We start from the raw sequence: 17244 nt of genomic DNA, 5'->3' as shown, positions 1-17244 counted from the left end.
GATATTTGCCAAACCATTTCTTATTTTTTCCATAATATAACTAAATCTTTGGAGCTTCTATACAACATCGTAAACAAATGAAACTACAATAAATGTGGAACTACTATATTAAAAACTTCAAATGAAAAATAGACATTATTGCACAACACAAATAACGCACCTCTTGTTTGTGGACTAGAAGCATTAATAATCATGTATTCTTACATGGTTTATGATTTCAAAGCTATGGGTAATTTCTGTGCCTCAAACTGTGACCCAGAAGTGACCTCGCATCAATATTTAAATTCTTTTATGCAAAGCTGTAATACAATATTTTTGCCTTTTTGAAGATAATACCAAGTTGTAATTACTTTGGTATTTATAAATTGATCTTATCAAATTATACCAATGAACCAAGGAATGAACTGCTTGGCACTACTTCTAGTTTTATGAAAAGGAATCCATTTTTCATCTCACGTAGCCTTTGATAAACTTTAACTTTGTAATAAAGGCAAAAGATAAATAACAGGTGATATAATCCATTTATCTAGCTTAATAAGGGAAGACTTTAGGGTAAATTAAAGTGAACCAGAACTCAATATGTGCCTATAGATGAAACACTCACAGGTATTCCTTTCCCCTTAGAGAGCACATTACTTTTCCAGACACTGCCTTCATAGTTATTTCAACCCAGAAGGCATAAGCCATTTTGTTCAGGCTTATGTAGGGTCACTGTCTATTTTGTGGTTCTAAGATGCTTGCCTAGGAATGAAGCAGTTATATTCATTCTGTAGCCTGTGCATTGGTCTTCATGTTAAGATGTTGCTTCACATGAGCCTTTCTCACCCTTTTTACCTTGTAGAACCCAAGGAATACATTTGCATTTCAGGGAAACCTTGCTAAAATGGTATCTACAGCTCATAGAGCAGAAAAAAAATTGCCTAGCATCAAAAGTGTTAAAGGTTTTTTAGCTACCTATACCTACATCTTATGTAAAATAATGTCTCATTCTCCTATGTGCTACCCTAAAATGAAAAGAGTTAATATAATATTCAGACTTGGATTGTGATGATAACAGCATTTTCCAAAGATATATTAGCCAACATTTTGAAAACAGTCATTAGAGCGTTTACTGGACAACACCTACCAGTCTGCTGAGGTAAGCGATGGTTATTCCCACTAATACCTCAATTTGTTTTGAGCCACAGCAGAATTTATAATCCGAAAAAGAACAAAATAATCCATTCAAATGAAATACAGATATTCAGAAATTCTGCATGTGATCATTTATATGAGATTGTTACCATATGAATAAAATTCCTCCAAGAATTGTCTCGAGATCATAAGACAGCTTCTGGAAAGCCGTCATCATTGTTTTTCTTAAAGATGATGCAATTTATTTGTGTGATAAAGATTTTTGCAATGCAAAAAACCTTTTCTAATAAACACTTTAATACAAAAGAAAGCGTAAACAGAGCACTGCCTGTATTTTCTGGAATGATTTTCAGTCAAAATAATCATTTTAGAGGCTATGTTTTAAAGCCAAGTGTCTACCAGGCCTAGAAAAGCAAGCTGTACTTATATTCCAATTTCCTGTACTTCTGTTTACTTCAGATTTGATAAATGTGAGGTAATTTTTTGGCTTAACAAATGATTTTAAGCAAGTTCAACCACACAAAATTGTGTAATTTAAAAAGCAAATATCCTTTTTCTAGACATAAATCGTGTGGTGGGCCACTTAAAACATATTGTACTTTCTTACCCACACGTCATCCACTGCCTAACTATGCAGATTTAAATGAACATCTTAAAGAAGATCTAAACTCACAACTTTTATTTTTTAACAGTTGGGAGTGTTAAAGCCTTTTTCATTTTTTTATTGCTGTCTGTAAAACGACTGGGAAGATTCACCTTCTCAAAACATCACCAGGGCAGAAATCCAAAGTTTTACAGTTGTCCCTGGAACAAGAATAGAGAGAAATCTTACAATGGAGGGCACCTGCTCCACTCACAATTTTCCTATTTGGGAAACTAAATAGGATTTTTCCTTTTATTTCTTGTTGTGCTTCCAGGGCAGTAAGTTAAGGAAGAAGGATTTTTTCAAGTTAATCCTTGAAATGGGTTTACCCCCACACTGCAAGGGTTGAGTACCCGTTTTGGTCCAGCTACAAAAAGAAAGCATACTCACAAAATCCTTGGCCCGCCTGACTGCTAGACCGGTCTCTGCAGCCTCTTCTCCCCTGGGTTTTGGCAGTCTTAACGAACAATGGCATCATTACGTCCTATGCAGGTCTATTAGATGTGAGAACGCCAAGGGGCATTACACAGCAGGAGTAGAGGGGGAAAGAGGTGAGTGGTCACTTTCGCAGGATCAAGCATCAGATCAGTGAATCTTTATTTTCGCACCTAGACCAAAACGATAGGTAGCCCCACTGCAAGGGTTAATTAATATTGTACACAAAACTGATTGATCTTCCTTTAGATTGTAAGCTCTCATAAGCAGGGTCCTCCTAACCATTTTGTCTTGAATGGTATTGTAACCGTAATGTCTACCTTTATATTGTAAAGCACTGTGCAAATGTTTGGCACTATATAAATCCTGTATAATAAAAATCTTCTTGCACAGATCACCGGACTCCATTTCAGCGGAAATAATCTCTTTGCAGAAGCCGACAATTCCAGCACTGTCAAGCTCCTAGTCTTCCTGTTGCACTCAGTGGTCCATTCCTAAGTCATTGTTGTGTCCTGCAGTGATGTAGGGGTCTGCATAAGGAACCAATAAGCACAGCAGGAAGTGGAAGGGGTAAATTTTTAGTTTCCATCTCATCTGTGATTTTTTTTTTGTGAGAGGGATTCTTTAAGTGTTAAGTACAGTTACAAAACAAATAGCATGTTTTTTTTTGTTATTTATTTTAAAACTGAACAATATATATTTAATATAAAAAAACATGCTGATTTTCATTTACTGTATCTGCATGCAGCTATTCATTAAAAGTTGGATGTTGAGTTCTGCTACTGAGTAGCAGGACTGTCAAAGCTTTATATCATCACAGGCAAGCTTATCTTGGATGTACACGAGACATGAGTCAGTGTGCACAAATTTTAAGAACTGTCTCTGCTCTACTTATAGTCACAAGATAGAAAACACAAAGCATTTGTAAACTGTGATATAATATCTTAGGATTTCTGGTAAGTGACATCTCTGACCAAAAAGACTATAGTAACAAACAAAACTTCAGCCATAACCTGGTTGCGTAATGATTTTCATGTGATATTGAGGTTACAGATTCAAACAAGGAAATATTCCCTTAACCCCTTCATGACGGGAGACATACAGTGTACGTCCTGTCACTTTGTGCCTATATGACTGGCCACGTACACTGTACGTGACGAGTTATATCAGGCTTTGTAATGCCGGTATTTGCTGATTCTCAGCATTTAACAGTCATTCATTAATGTCTCAGTATTGAGGCATTAATTAATGAAATAATTAAGCTTTTTGTAAAAGCTTCTTCCTTTCATTAATGAAAGAATGAAGCCGTTACATGCAAATAGAGGACCGCAATTTGCGATCCCGTATTTGACAGCTCAAAATAGCAGAGAGGCAGCAGTGACTCACCTCACCTCTCTGCTATTTGTTTTGACAGCTCGAGAGCCCGATGTTTAGATACATTTCACTGAAAGGATACAATGTATATCTTTTGAGTGAAATGTATCATTTCTGATCGTCTAGGCACGATCAAAGAGCTTTTAGTGAGATCTGAATCTGACTAAAGTCAGGATCAGTCTCTAAGGTTATTATTAGCTGTTCCTAAGTTTGGATCAGCCTAATAGCCAAAAATAAAATAAAAAAGTTAATTTATCAAGCTGTCATAGTGATTGCTTGATATAAACTGACAAGAAAAAAAAAAGTTTTTTTATTTTATTTTTATTTTTTTTACAAAGTGTAAAAAAATTAAAATAAAGTGTAAAACAAAATTAGGAAAATATAAATTATATATAAATATATTTTTTATACTATAATTAATATAAAAAAATTCTAAAAAAAAAAAAAAATAATCAAAACTTGTGAAAAAAGTGTTTTCTTGTTTTTTTTCCTCATTTTTTTTATTTTATTCAAACTAAGTGAGGGGTTAGGTACACATATGTGATATAATTATATAGCCCTATCTGTCCTCTAAAAAACAATATATAATATGTGTGGGTACATTTAGTAAGAAAGTATATTACTGCTGTGGAAGAATCACACAGCAAAAATGTAAAAAATGTGTCAGTCATTTATGAACAGAACCTGAAAACTAGCTCAGTCATGAAGGGGTTAAAGCAGAAGTAAAGGTATTTTTTTGGAAAAGGGCCCCAGAAGTTGGTAGTATGCACGGCATATAAGCACATTATGGCAGACTTACCTGCCACAACAATGCCCTCCAGGGATGCACTTCTACCTTGCTGATGCTTCCATCGTCATCCTCATCTTCTAGGTTTTTAGTCTTCAGGCACTTGAAATACCTTTACTTCTGCTTTAAGGGAATATTGCCTTGTTTGAATCTGTAACCTCGATATCACATGAAAACCATTACGACCAGGTTATGTCTGAAGTTTTTTTTGTTACTATAGTTTTTTTGGTCAGATGTAACTCCAATGCATGTGCACGGGAGTTATTTAATCTGAGCATGCCGGGTCTGTGTACTTGGCTGCATCTGCACAACTCTGCATACAGAAAAATAACATTGTTGACATGTAGAAAGAAGCTTTTATGGCATAAGAGACTTGCACAGTCTTTTCTATCCTATAAAGCCTGCCGATCAGCATTTTTTTTTTTAAAGCTTTACTTTAAGCTACAGAAGTATTGATCTCAAAACACACCACTTTCCTCCTAGAATTAAGAAGAATATACCTTATAGTCTTCCCTAAATCATGTAGACCCAATCCATAAAGTGTAATATACTCTTTAGCAAGTTAACCCCTTCATGACTGAGGCCTTTTTTTCATATTTTTGTGCACCCATGTCATATTCCACATTTTAGGCCTGAAAATGACTTAAAACCCCCAAACATTATATATTTTCTGAATGCCAAGCCCCTATAGAATAAAATGGTGGTAGTTGCAAATTTTTATGTTGCGCACTATTAGCGCAACTCCTTATTAAACCCAAACATTTAGTGAAAAATTAAATTAAATGCCCCAAAACACAACAAAATACCATTTTTTTTAATGAAATATAAACGATGAGGTTACAACGAGTAAAACGATACCCAACATGCCCAGGTTACAAATTGCGTGCGTACGTGAAACGGCGACAAACTGCAGTACCCCCAAAAAGTCCATAGAAGCCACTTTAAAAGCCCCCACAGGTCATCAATTTAGAGATACCCCAAAATACTGGCCCTAGAATTATTGCTCTCACTCCGGCGTGCGCGGCAATACCCAACATGTGTAGCGCGTGTTTGCGTGGCGACGTGCGTGCTCACGGGGGCGGGGGACTTTAAATTTTTTTTATTATTATTAGATTTATTTTATTTTATTTTGATTTTAAAAACTTTTTGGGGGTTTTACGTCATTTTCAGGCCTAAAATGTGGAATATAACATGGGTGCAAAAATTGAAAAAAGGGCCTCAGTCATGAAGGGGTTAAAAAACTCAATATTACTAAAATAATACCTTGTAGTCCTGCCATAAAGGTCCTTGTTCAGGGACTTCCTGTTATGAGGTGACAATGCTTTGCCCCGTCTCCCAATGACTCTCCTGCGTTATTACATGAGCTTCCAGGGGAGACTAAAAGTGGGAACGCCAATGCTCATTGTGCAGGGACGTTATGCTACTGTCAGAAAACTGGTGGGCAGGAATGACAAAAGGCTGCCACTGGATGGAATGTATGTAGACAATGTAGAAAATGGCAGCAAAGAGGCTAGAGAAGATCAGCAACCCTAAGATGCAAAAAAGTAAACAAATGTGAAAATAGCATTTAAAAAAAAGAAAATAAACATTGAAAATGTTTAAGATACACTTAGCAAAATAAATGTCATGCATTAAGGGTTCACATCTACTTTTATGCAAAAATCATTTAGGATAGGAATAAGCCCCCACTGCTGACTTGTTTTTAAAAAGAGCCTACAAATATAGAAATATGGGAACTTCCATAGCTGACTTGTTTTAAAAGTTCAATCTCTAAGGGTGACATCTTGATTACTCCTTTACTTCTTAAAGAGACAGTGACCTGGAGAACACGTACAGACATAGAAGTGTGTGGCCATCAAACCTGCATACTTACTTCAGGTGCAGGACTAAGTAAAGTAAGGATAAGCATGACTGCTCCAGAACGTTCACTTTTAAACACAAGGCAGAAATAGCTTCTAGTTCCTTTCAATAATTCCTTTTAATTAATGGCTGAACATGGCCTGACTTAATCATTTTCAGAATAACAAAACACATAAAATACACGTAAGACAAGCAAGAATTGGCTGCAAATTAGCCTGAGTTTTTTTTCAAGATGCCACGCAATACACATACAGCTACAGGTATGAAGTATAAATATAAAACATTTTTTATTTCTTATAACAAGGTAAAAGCATATTAAGACACATATAAAGGCCATATCAAATAGTCAATACACAGCAGATATGGGATGAACAACCATATCTAATACCCCATTCAGAAAATAGGGTATGTGGCAGGTTATTCTGAGGTTCAATGCATTTCGCACCAAGTGGCTTCTTCAGGAACCTTTTGTACGAATCTATGAATTAACATATTGTGTATTATTATCTCCATTTTAAAAAAAAAAACACTTTTTGCACACATGCTTCGCATACATCAAGGAGTCAAATCCAGATACAATGCATATATAGTACTTGCTATTACTTGATATATAATAGACCATAATAAGTTTACACAATATAGCATAGGGGTGTGGTGCCACCCACTTACCTCGCACCTCCCTACCTACTGTTATACTTTACATAAAATACACTTTTCAGCTGTAGGGCTCAATCTGCAGTTCATGTATGCTGACAATTAAAAATAATCCTTTTCTGAGCAAAAGTATGCTAAATGACCTTCAATACTGAACAGTAGACATGTATATTTCTTTTTGCTCTGAATGCAAATTCGGATGAAATATCGTAAATTCAGACATTCGGATAAATCTGAATGTTCGAATTCCAATGAGGCTCAATGCCAACCATTCTGAATGTTCTTTTAACGAAATTTCGTATCACCTGAATTTCGTTCAACATGAAACTAAATCAGACATGAGACTGTTTGTTTTCTAGACAATCAGAAAACCCTGAAACTAAAATGAAAGATCTGAATCCAAATAACAAAACAAAATGGTGTTTGGACCCGAAAGAAAAATCCCAAAGGAAACAAAACCAAACAATTTTTTTTGCTGGCTTACATGTCTAGGGAACAGTTAAGATTTTAATCTGATTTTCAATGTAATTAAGAGGTCGCCCACCCCCCCCCGACCCCCATCCCAAGAAAGGAATAATTAAAATTGGAAGTTTCACACTTTCAGGGTTATTCACAAAAGGGTGAAGCGTTTGGAGAAGACAGGAGAAGTGAACAATCTAGGACTATATAGCTGAACTGGAAAGTGAGCTGAACTGGAGAATTTTTTAAAATCAACAATTTTGGCCTAGAATGTTCATTTCTCCTACCTTCTGCACACTCTTCACCCTTTAGTGAATAACCCTGTTTGGCAAAATGTTGCTATTTTGGTTTAGGTGTTTTAGATTGTTTCTGTACTGAGGCCATAGGTTAGTTCAACCACTGGCTCTAAATGTAATGCTTTATCTGGTCTATACATACCAAAGAACAATGTTTATTACAGTCTTGAATATTGATGTAGACAAAATAAAGTAATAAACTGCTCAATCTAAACCAGAATTGTATACCTCTTTGCCATCCTCTACATCTCCATATGTGTGCATACAGTAAATTATTCACCTTAATCTGCTTTAAAAATGTCAGTGGACAGACAAGAGGTTAAATATTGATATATTGGCAGTTACAACTGGTTTAAATGCCAAACTTCTTTTTTTGCTAAGAGCCTAGACAACCATATGGATACCATCACGTTACTCAGGTATTTATATACCGGAGTGGTTCATCGTGGACACAAGAACAAGTCTTGTCATGACGTTTGCTCAAATACTCCCAGGCACTGTATAGCCAAAGAGTTAAAAAAAACTAGCTGACTGTTCTTTGTGCTTATCCACAATCACATGTATAAAGAACTGTATAGGTAATTTATGAAACAGCAAAGATTAATTAACATGTTCCCAGTCTGATCTTGCCTGAACATGAACCCTAAGAGCCCTTTCACACGGGCTTTCTGATCAAGTCTGCCTGTCAGTTTTTCATGACCTGATTGGAAGCCCAATGTTAGTTTATGGGCAGGCGGATTTACACAGGCGGGTGCCTGTTTACATCTTGTTACCCCTACCTCCGGCCAGGTCCGGAACACCAAACGGATACGAGTTCTATTTTGGTGGACCTGTTGGTGGCAGATGGGGGGTAATCTGATGTAAATGGAGACAAGTGAATTACAATTGCTGCTTAAATTGTTTAATGTATAAATCCTATCAATAAAGTTCTCTTATTTGCTTTTTTCTGGTCTGTTAAAGACGTTTTAAAGCCTCAGATTATTTTCTTTTATAAAAAGATCCCTCTTGATTAGTTAAACACTGGGCTAGTAATTATTATGTTCAACGTGCCATTAAGCACTCACCATTAAATATTGATTCTGCCTCAGTTCCAACTCCTTCGTGCATCTTCTCGAAAACACTCAACAATCAGCATCTCCCATCATCCCTTACGCGCATTAGCATTACACATGTGCAATTCATCCCTAGGAATTTCAGCTAGTCTGAAGGTCTGAAGTATCACTCAAAGCAGGTTGGCAGAGAGCAGGGTGCAGAAGTGGGTAGAGAAGTTGGTGCAGAAGTGGGCAGAGAAGTAGGTGGAAAAGTGGATGGAGAAGTGGTCAAGTAGAGGGCAGAACATACAACCAATTCAGATCCAGCATCTTGGTGCAACCTGTGTGTGTTGGCGCACAGAGTGGCTGGATGCATTAGTGCAGTGTAGGAGGGGAGCATGCAGACAGTGGTGGCTCCTTACACAGCACTTATACTAGGAGCCACCACTAACACATAAGTGCTAGTAGGGATAATACAAAATACAATCTGTGCTGAATTGGAGTGATTTGTAAACAGCATTGAATACCAAACAAGAGTACATGCAAGTGTTGAAATGTGATGTTGATTTTTTTAAAATGTGTTTAGCTAGTCTAAAACCGCTTTTGACCTAAAGGGACACTTTTTGGATGCCATGGACGTTCTCAAGTTTCCAGGCAGAAAGAACAGTAAAAGTGCAGGCAGGGCACTGGTCAAAGTTCTAGGGACAAAATTGAAGTGAAATCATTTGATACATAAATGTAATCATAGGAGATTACATTGTATTGTGTGTATTCTGTGTATATTGCATGTTTTCACTTTTGAATTTCCCGCCGGCTCCGCCCCCGCTGTGACGCCGAAAGTAAAAGTCAGATGCCGGCATCGGCCGTGTACAGCAGAGGACACCGCGGGCTCGTAGGGACAAGGTAAGTGACACTATTGTGCAATCCCGAGTGTGGCTCACGGTTACCGCTATTGGCACTGAAAATTAACCCCGAGCCACACTCGGGAATACCGCCAGGGAGGTTAATAACACTTTAAATATACACTGAGTGGCCAGATTATTATGACCACCCCATCAGTACTTCGTTGGGCCACGAGATGACTTCGTTGGGTCGCCTCCTGACTCCACGAGATGTTGAAAGGTGATGCGAGGAATCTGACACTGCACTGTTGCCCTTCTGTTGTCTTGTACCAGTCTTGCCACTCTCCGTTCTGCCCTAACATTGACTAGTCACTGACGGCCACAATTCGCACATTCAGACCCAGATCTTGAACATTTAACGAATTCTGCTGTTTTGCTAATACTCGCTCCATGGCTCCGAGCGCCAACAATCATCCCACGTTCAAAGGCTGTTAAATCGCGTTGTTTACCCATATCTTCAGGAAAAAAAAATCACTTCTACTGTCGTGATAAACAACCGGCTTCCGTATTTATAATGGTCTGGCCCTCTAGCAACTTCAGCGCGAAATTATAGCTAATTATAGCTAATTTGCCTACAAACGTCAGGTGGTCATAATAATCTGGCCACTCAGTGTACAACTGAAAGCATTTTGTTATATCTTTAATAAGTGCAAAAATACCTATGAATTAGGGATAAGCTTCCCATTCGGGTTGAACATGAGCTCAACCCTAACCTGGCCTGTTCATAATTCGGTCAATTGTGTGAACAAACTGGCTATATTTGGCCTTTTCACCCACCCATGCCTCCAGTTCCTGTAGCTGGAAATCTGTTTTTTAGGAATGGAAGCGCTACCACCTTTAAATTACTTGACAGTTAATAGACCAAATATGGTCATAACCATATTAAGTTAATTAAATCATACAGGATCCCCGCCAGCTTGTTCGAATTTAGAAGCCAATCGGGATCTGTCAATTCAACATCAATTCAATACCAGGAGCGCTGACAGGTTTAAATCGCTGGGCAACGCTTATTGTGATTGACGTAGATCTTCATAGCTTTTAGATTTACATAGGGGGGCATAGGGTACATAGTAACCCTTGTTAGTCATTCCCCCCAAAAATGTAAATAGTAAATAACAATTTCTCTTAATGTAAATCCATCTAGCATGTCACCCCATGATGTTGACCTGCCAACACGGCATTCTGCAGCGCTACTCCTGTCGCAAATTACCGATGCTGGAGCTACTGGAATGTACACACAGCAGCTGGGATCTCAGGTGACATTATTGAGCAAATATGGTCATCATCTTTGGCTCATTTATTTACAAACAAGCTGATGGATATCTATAATTTAGTAGTATTAGTACTATATCTGCTCTACATAACAGATTTCCTATCTTGCTGATAAACACAAGCTGGGAGAGGATCTCTCATTGAGTAGTGGTAGTACTACTGCTACATGAAAGGTCCCCCAGCAGCAGATTGTAAAAAAAAAAAAAATCTTATTTAAAGGAGTACATCTTACTGCCCTGTAGCTTTACCTGCAGGCTTAGAGCATCCCCAAGGTATGTTATTAAAAAATGTGTATCTTTAATGTTGCCCTTTAGGCAGCATGAAATAACCCACTCTCCACTAAACAGAATTTTCTAAAACAATGTTTTGCATTGGTACATGTCTGTGCTGCACTGTTATCAGTTATATTGTTACAACTACAGGACCCCAGTCATCATTTATATGGACATGAGGACAAGGGAAGGATCTTGCGCTTCTGTCCTGATTCTGTTTTCCTAACAATAGGGTGATTGAGCATTGTCATCCTAGAACTGGAAGTGTGTTAATGGCAGGATTCCAATGTTATAACAAAGGAAAAAAGCCTGAAATAAAACTAATACAGTCATCACATCTAAGGACTGGTAAGCTGCAAGATATTACATTTTTGTTTTGGGGTTTAGATATGCTTTAACAGCTGGTGAGATAGGATCCCCCAAAGAATTAATATGTAAAAATTATTGGTTGAAGCCACAGGTTTCTTTTTCACTGCCACTTTTCCTTTATATTGGACTTTCAAAATAACACATGCAATAGCTGAATGGTTTAATAAAAGGTTTAATACAGTATAACACTTCTGGTAGTTATATAGTACATTTTATTTCATAAAATATAAATAGTTATATAGTACATTTTATTTTACAAAAGTCAGACCAAAAACAGGGACAACTAAGGAGGAAAGATGAACAAATGAATTAGGTTCTAAAAGAGGGACAGTTAGGAGTTACTCAATCCATTCCAAGACCATACATTCCCATTAAGGCCTAAGAGGAGCAAGTAAATGCTGTAATTTGCTGTTGTAAGTTGGATAGAAAGACATGGGCATTTACAACCAATGGAACATACAGTATCTGCACACTCCAAAGACAAGATTGTAGGTTAATGGCTCCTCTCGTAATTGGCCCTCTATGTATGCATGTGAGATAAGGACCTTAGATTGTAAGCTCCTTGAGGGCCGGGACTGATGTGAATGTGCAACTATGTAAAGTGATGCGTAAATTGTGGCCACTATATAAATACCTTTTAATAATAATAATAATTGTCTCAATCTCATTACAAAAGAGACAATGATTGTATCATTGTATGCTGATTATGTTATTATGTTATTGCAAAAACGACCTAATTTTTGTCAGACAGAAATGTTACAACATAGTTTAAGCCAGTTGAACAATTTGTCAGACACCCAAAACCATCAGCCAGAGATAACAGGCAAAAAAAAAAATCATGCATGTCAAAACTATTCTGCAAAATGTTGGCCGTGTCACAAAAAGAGAAATCATTAAGATGAGATTGGGATTTGGAAGATGTGCAGGGTACTCGTAGACAAAGAATGACATGAATTGAAATGATAATAACAGCTATAACCTGCCTTTGTAAACTCTCTGAGCCGCTCGGCCGTGATCGGGAGCTGTACGGGCTATTGTGAATAGCCCGTACAGCACCCGCTCGGTTCTCCTGAACCGAAGGGGTCCTGGTGCCGAAGCTAGCCGAAGGATCGGCCGAAGCTACGGCCAGATCCTTCGGCAGCTTTGTGAATAGACCCCAAAGTCTTCCACCTTACACAGAATCTGTTCTTGGTCACAATGAAGAGATGGAACCGGAGTAAGCCCACTGCAGTAAATTGGTAAGAACTTCAAGACTGTAACAGCCTGTTAACACTAGAATGCTGTGCGTTGCAAGACATTTTTTCGTGCATTGAGGGTCATTGCAACGAGCTGCATTAGTCAGTCTATTCAAAATGACTGGGCTGCTATGCGCTTTAAAACAGGTGGAGATGAGATTTGTTTAATATATATGCCGCTGCAGCACACCAACACATGGTGCGTTACCAAGTGTTCCAGTAACAGGTGATGTCACTGGTTGCCAAAAGCTGAACAGGATCCTCTGGCTGGCGTGCCACTCTCCTGCACAATGTTTGCAGTGTGCCTGCCACCCCCTTTTGAGCCCAAGCATCCCAGGTTGCTATGAGCTAACAGTTGTTAGCAACCTGGGCTGGCAGGAGCTGAGTAGGACACTCTGGCTTGCATACATACCCCCTCCCCGAAACATGCATCTCAAGCAGCCAACCTGAATTTTTTTCATATAAGTGTTTTGTATAGAAACCTCTGAACTGTTATTTACAAAAATAACTACCATAAAGAAAACACAGGCATTTTTTTTATTTGTAATTTTAAGGTTTATTCCAATACATTATGTCTACATTTCCAAAAACCCAGGGCCAGACAGTTGGGTACTTTTGGCCAATCACAAACCTAAATTTTTCTGTAATCATGGCCCCTTTAGCTATCACCTTATTCCTAACACTTTCCCTGTTACATTTAATGTGGAACTTTCCCCACCAATTTAATGTCTCCTAAAACAAGGTCAAGGCTGCCAGCGTGCTTAATCCAGCTCTTAAACAAACTTTCAAGCCCTCAAATGGCTGGTGTCATAACTGATCACATGTTAAGCACCATGGCAACTGCAATCCAAATAGAGGCTAAGATGACACCTCTTTAACTCGCCTTCTCCCCTTAACACTTATCCCATTACATAATACTAAAACAAAGTCTTTAACCTAACCTATTCTAACATTTAACCCTTGACCTATGTCTTAAAGGGAATGGCCTAGGTCTAAAAATGAACCCTTAGCACTAAACCAGATATTAACACTTATCCCTCTCCCAACCCTAACTATTAACTTAGCATTTACATTTAGTCTTATAACCTCTTACCCTAAGCAAATGTGTCTCTTAACCCTGAAAGATCCTTTAAAGAGGAAGTCAAGTTGTATATCTAAAAAGTGCTGACAGGCAGTTTTCAGATAGGACAGAAGATCTGTCATAGATCCTTCTTCCTGCCTTTTTTTGGTTTCTGTGCACTGAGCAAACATGCACATCTGAGTGCACAGTCTCAACAGAATTCATTGTGTGCATTTGCATGAGTTACCTCATTTAGGCCTGGCCAATCAAGCTTCTGAAGACTTTGAACATGGAAGAAGACCAGAAGAAAGATGGAAGCACCAGTGAGGGAAGAGAGAGCTGACAATGCTGAGCTGTCCCTATAATGATGTAGCCTGAGGCTGTTGTCTCAGTTGGCTTCTCTTGGGGCATCCCGCTCTATGTTTGCAGTGTGCCTGCTTCCCCCTTTCCATCCAGAATGTACCAGGTTATTTAGAGCAGAGCAGGAGATCAGTAAGGCCCATCTCTCCACCCATCTCTTAGCAATCTGGGATGCTCTGGCTGGTGTCCCACCCAGCTGCTGGCAACCAGTGGTATCAGGTTGCCAGGAGCTGAGTGGGATGCTCTGGCCTGAAGCCGGCAAAAACAGGATGATGCAGAGCCACCCACGCCTGTTAGCATGCACAGCACAACACTCGTGCCTACCTTACCTCCACGGAACGTACACCGTCAGCACACTCTCCCTCCCACCCCTGCCTCCGGCAGCTAAAATGCCAGGGGCACCCATGACTACAATAATGTGCTAATATATACTAACACTATGGCTTAAAGCTCCAGGGGCTCCATTTTATTTTTTTCAAATAGACTTTTAGTGCTGATTTAAAGCAGCTTACTAGTCCTTAGATGTGGTGGCTGTATTAGTTAAGGCTCTTTCCCATTTTTACCTGGTGATCCTGCAACTAACATGCTTAATGTCCTAGAGTGGCTACACTCACTCACTTCACTGTATCTTTGGAGGGACCCATGTCCACCCAGGCTGGATTTTAAATGTGCCTAAGTAACTCTCTTCATTTGTATTACATGTGAGGTAGACGATTTGTAGTTTACAGAAGGAAGATAACATCGTTCTATGCTTTCAGTATAGTTCACAGGAATTGACAAGGAGAATGCATTTCTGGCAAGATCAACAGGCATTTTCTGTATTTGCTGAACATGTTCTTAGCCTGAAAAACTAATGCAGCCACCTCATCAAAGGATTGTTAAACTGCAATTTATTACATGTTTGTTCTTGGATTTAGATATCCTTTAAATTACTTGATACCTACAACTAAACTATTTCTTGAACTATCGGGTCAATACTTCACTTACCATATCAGAGTTGAGTCATATCGTTTCAACTCTAGGAGTGCTGCAGCTAATTCTCTGTATGATATACTGTATAGAAAAAAATATATAAAAAAGTAAGTGTTGCAATAACCAGCAAGAACCATCTACCTTATATGATTCATAAAAATGTTCATTTAACAATCATATGTGTGGTCTACCTACTCCCGAGTAATATGTTTAGTCTGGGAGGCCGAAATGAACAAAAGCTGCCCAGGCTAATACTTAAGACTGTCAAATACAGCATATAAATGTTTCTCACAATGACTGCACCAAGAGAGTTTACATCTAACACTACTTAGGAATTTTGCATATGCTTTATATAGTCAGTAAAATCATTTTCAACTCAGTTGACCTTACTGTTAGTCTGCAATGTGCAATACAAGCATTTTTTCTTCTGTTGATAAAGTTTAGTTCATACACAAAAAAGAAGGGTTATATCTATTTTTATTTTTTTTACCAATTACAAAAGTAATGTTGTGTTTTACTCTGTCCTTTACCAGAACATTACATATTATATCTTTACGTTTCAAGCTCAATACAAGGCAAAGGAACAGGTTAGGTTTAATGCCTCCCTCCCCAGCAGGATAGGTGCACTTTAGAACAACGGGCCCAGTCTCTGTTGATTGTTTACATTGTGTGGCGGACGTCTCCTTCTGCCATGCACCTGCCCAGTATATTCCCATTGATTTCTATGGGTCGCGTCTACCAGCCTGGAGATGGAAGTAGACAAGAGGTACCCGGGAGGGGGCATTAAAGAACCCTGTAGTTTTTCTCTGCATCGGCAAACAGGAAAAACAGCTGTGGTACAGGACCTCAAAGAAGATATTATGTAGGGGACACATGGGCATTTATTACTTCTAGTAACTATTGACACAGGGGCATTTATTACTTCTGATGACCACTGACACAGGGGCATTTATTATTCTTACGGATCATTGGCACAGGGGCATTTATTACTTCTACTGACCACTGACACAGGGGCATTTATTACTTCTAATGACGACTGACACAAGGGCATTTATTACTCTTACAAATTATTGGCACAGGGGCATTTATTACTTTTACTGACCACTGACACAGGGGCATTTATTACTTCTAATGACTACTGACACAGGGACATTCATTATTTCTAATGATCCCTGACACAGGGCCATTTATTACTCCTAATGATCACTAGTAGTAAGGATTTGTTTTCTCTCCTACTGGCCACTGTCCAGCCCCAAAACAATTTGACAGACAGTAAACTGGCCCTTTAATTAAAAATTTGGCAAACTGGTTTAAAATATTATTCAAAAAAGAAAACTAGTAATAGTAATTAGAAGAAGAAAGGACACCACATTAAATACGATAGTGCAGTCACAATCATATGGTACATGATCACAGTGATGAATTTGGGGAAATTACATACTTGGTGTTGACACATGGCTTTAAGATGCACACAGGATTGCTAGGTCATCACTATCAGCACCTTTTTACGGCGCTTGTTTTTTTTAATGTTATTTAGTTTTTATTGGCACACCTATTAAAATAGGATATAAAAGAAGATTAATGAAGATTTGTTGATCTATTAACTAGATTGTAAATCTTTATGACTAGTTTCCATTAAAGCAGCATGTTCAGCTATGTTAAAGAGAAACTCTGGACAGCAAGGTCCCCTCTGTTTATCGTTGATATACGATTTAAAAACAAAACAAAACCCTCTGCAGCCAAATCCGTTTGATTTATTTTTTGTGGTCATATTCGTTTTTTAATATGTTTGGTCATCAGAGCTATGATCCAGGGGAATCTAAATGCATTTATTCCTCCTAAAACTTGCAGGTTTCTTTTATCTTTTGTAAACCCAAACTATCCAGTTGAGTGACATCAAAGCAGATACACCCTAGTTGTTGATAGATCCAAATAAAGCTTGGACAATCAGATTGTAACATACATGGTCAGTTTTTAAATGAACATATGGTCAGGCTGTCACCATTCAAGTATTTACATCTTTTTCACAAGCAGTAAATAAGTTATAAATTAGCCGTCACTGACCTCTGTAGGTGCAGGCACTGTGGAGCAATTCATCCCCACATTTTTCAACAGCAGCTCTGAAGTCT

This window comes from Nanorana parkeri, unplaced genomic scaffold, assembly GCF_000935625.1.
Source record: "Nanorana parkeri isolate BGI_ZX_2015 unplaced genomic scaffold, ASM93562v1 scaffold122, whole genome shotgun sequence".
NCBI classification, from domain to species: Eukaryota; Metazoa; Chordata; class Amphibia; order Anura; family Dicroglossidae; genus Nanorana; species Nanorana parkeri.
Note: the sequence above shows the minus strand (reverse complement) of the source record.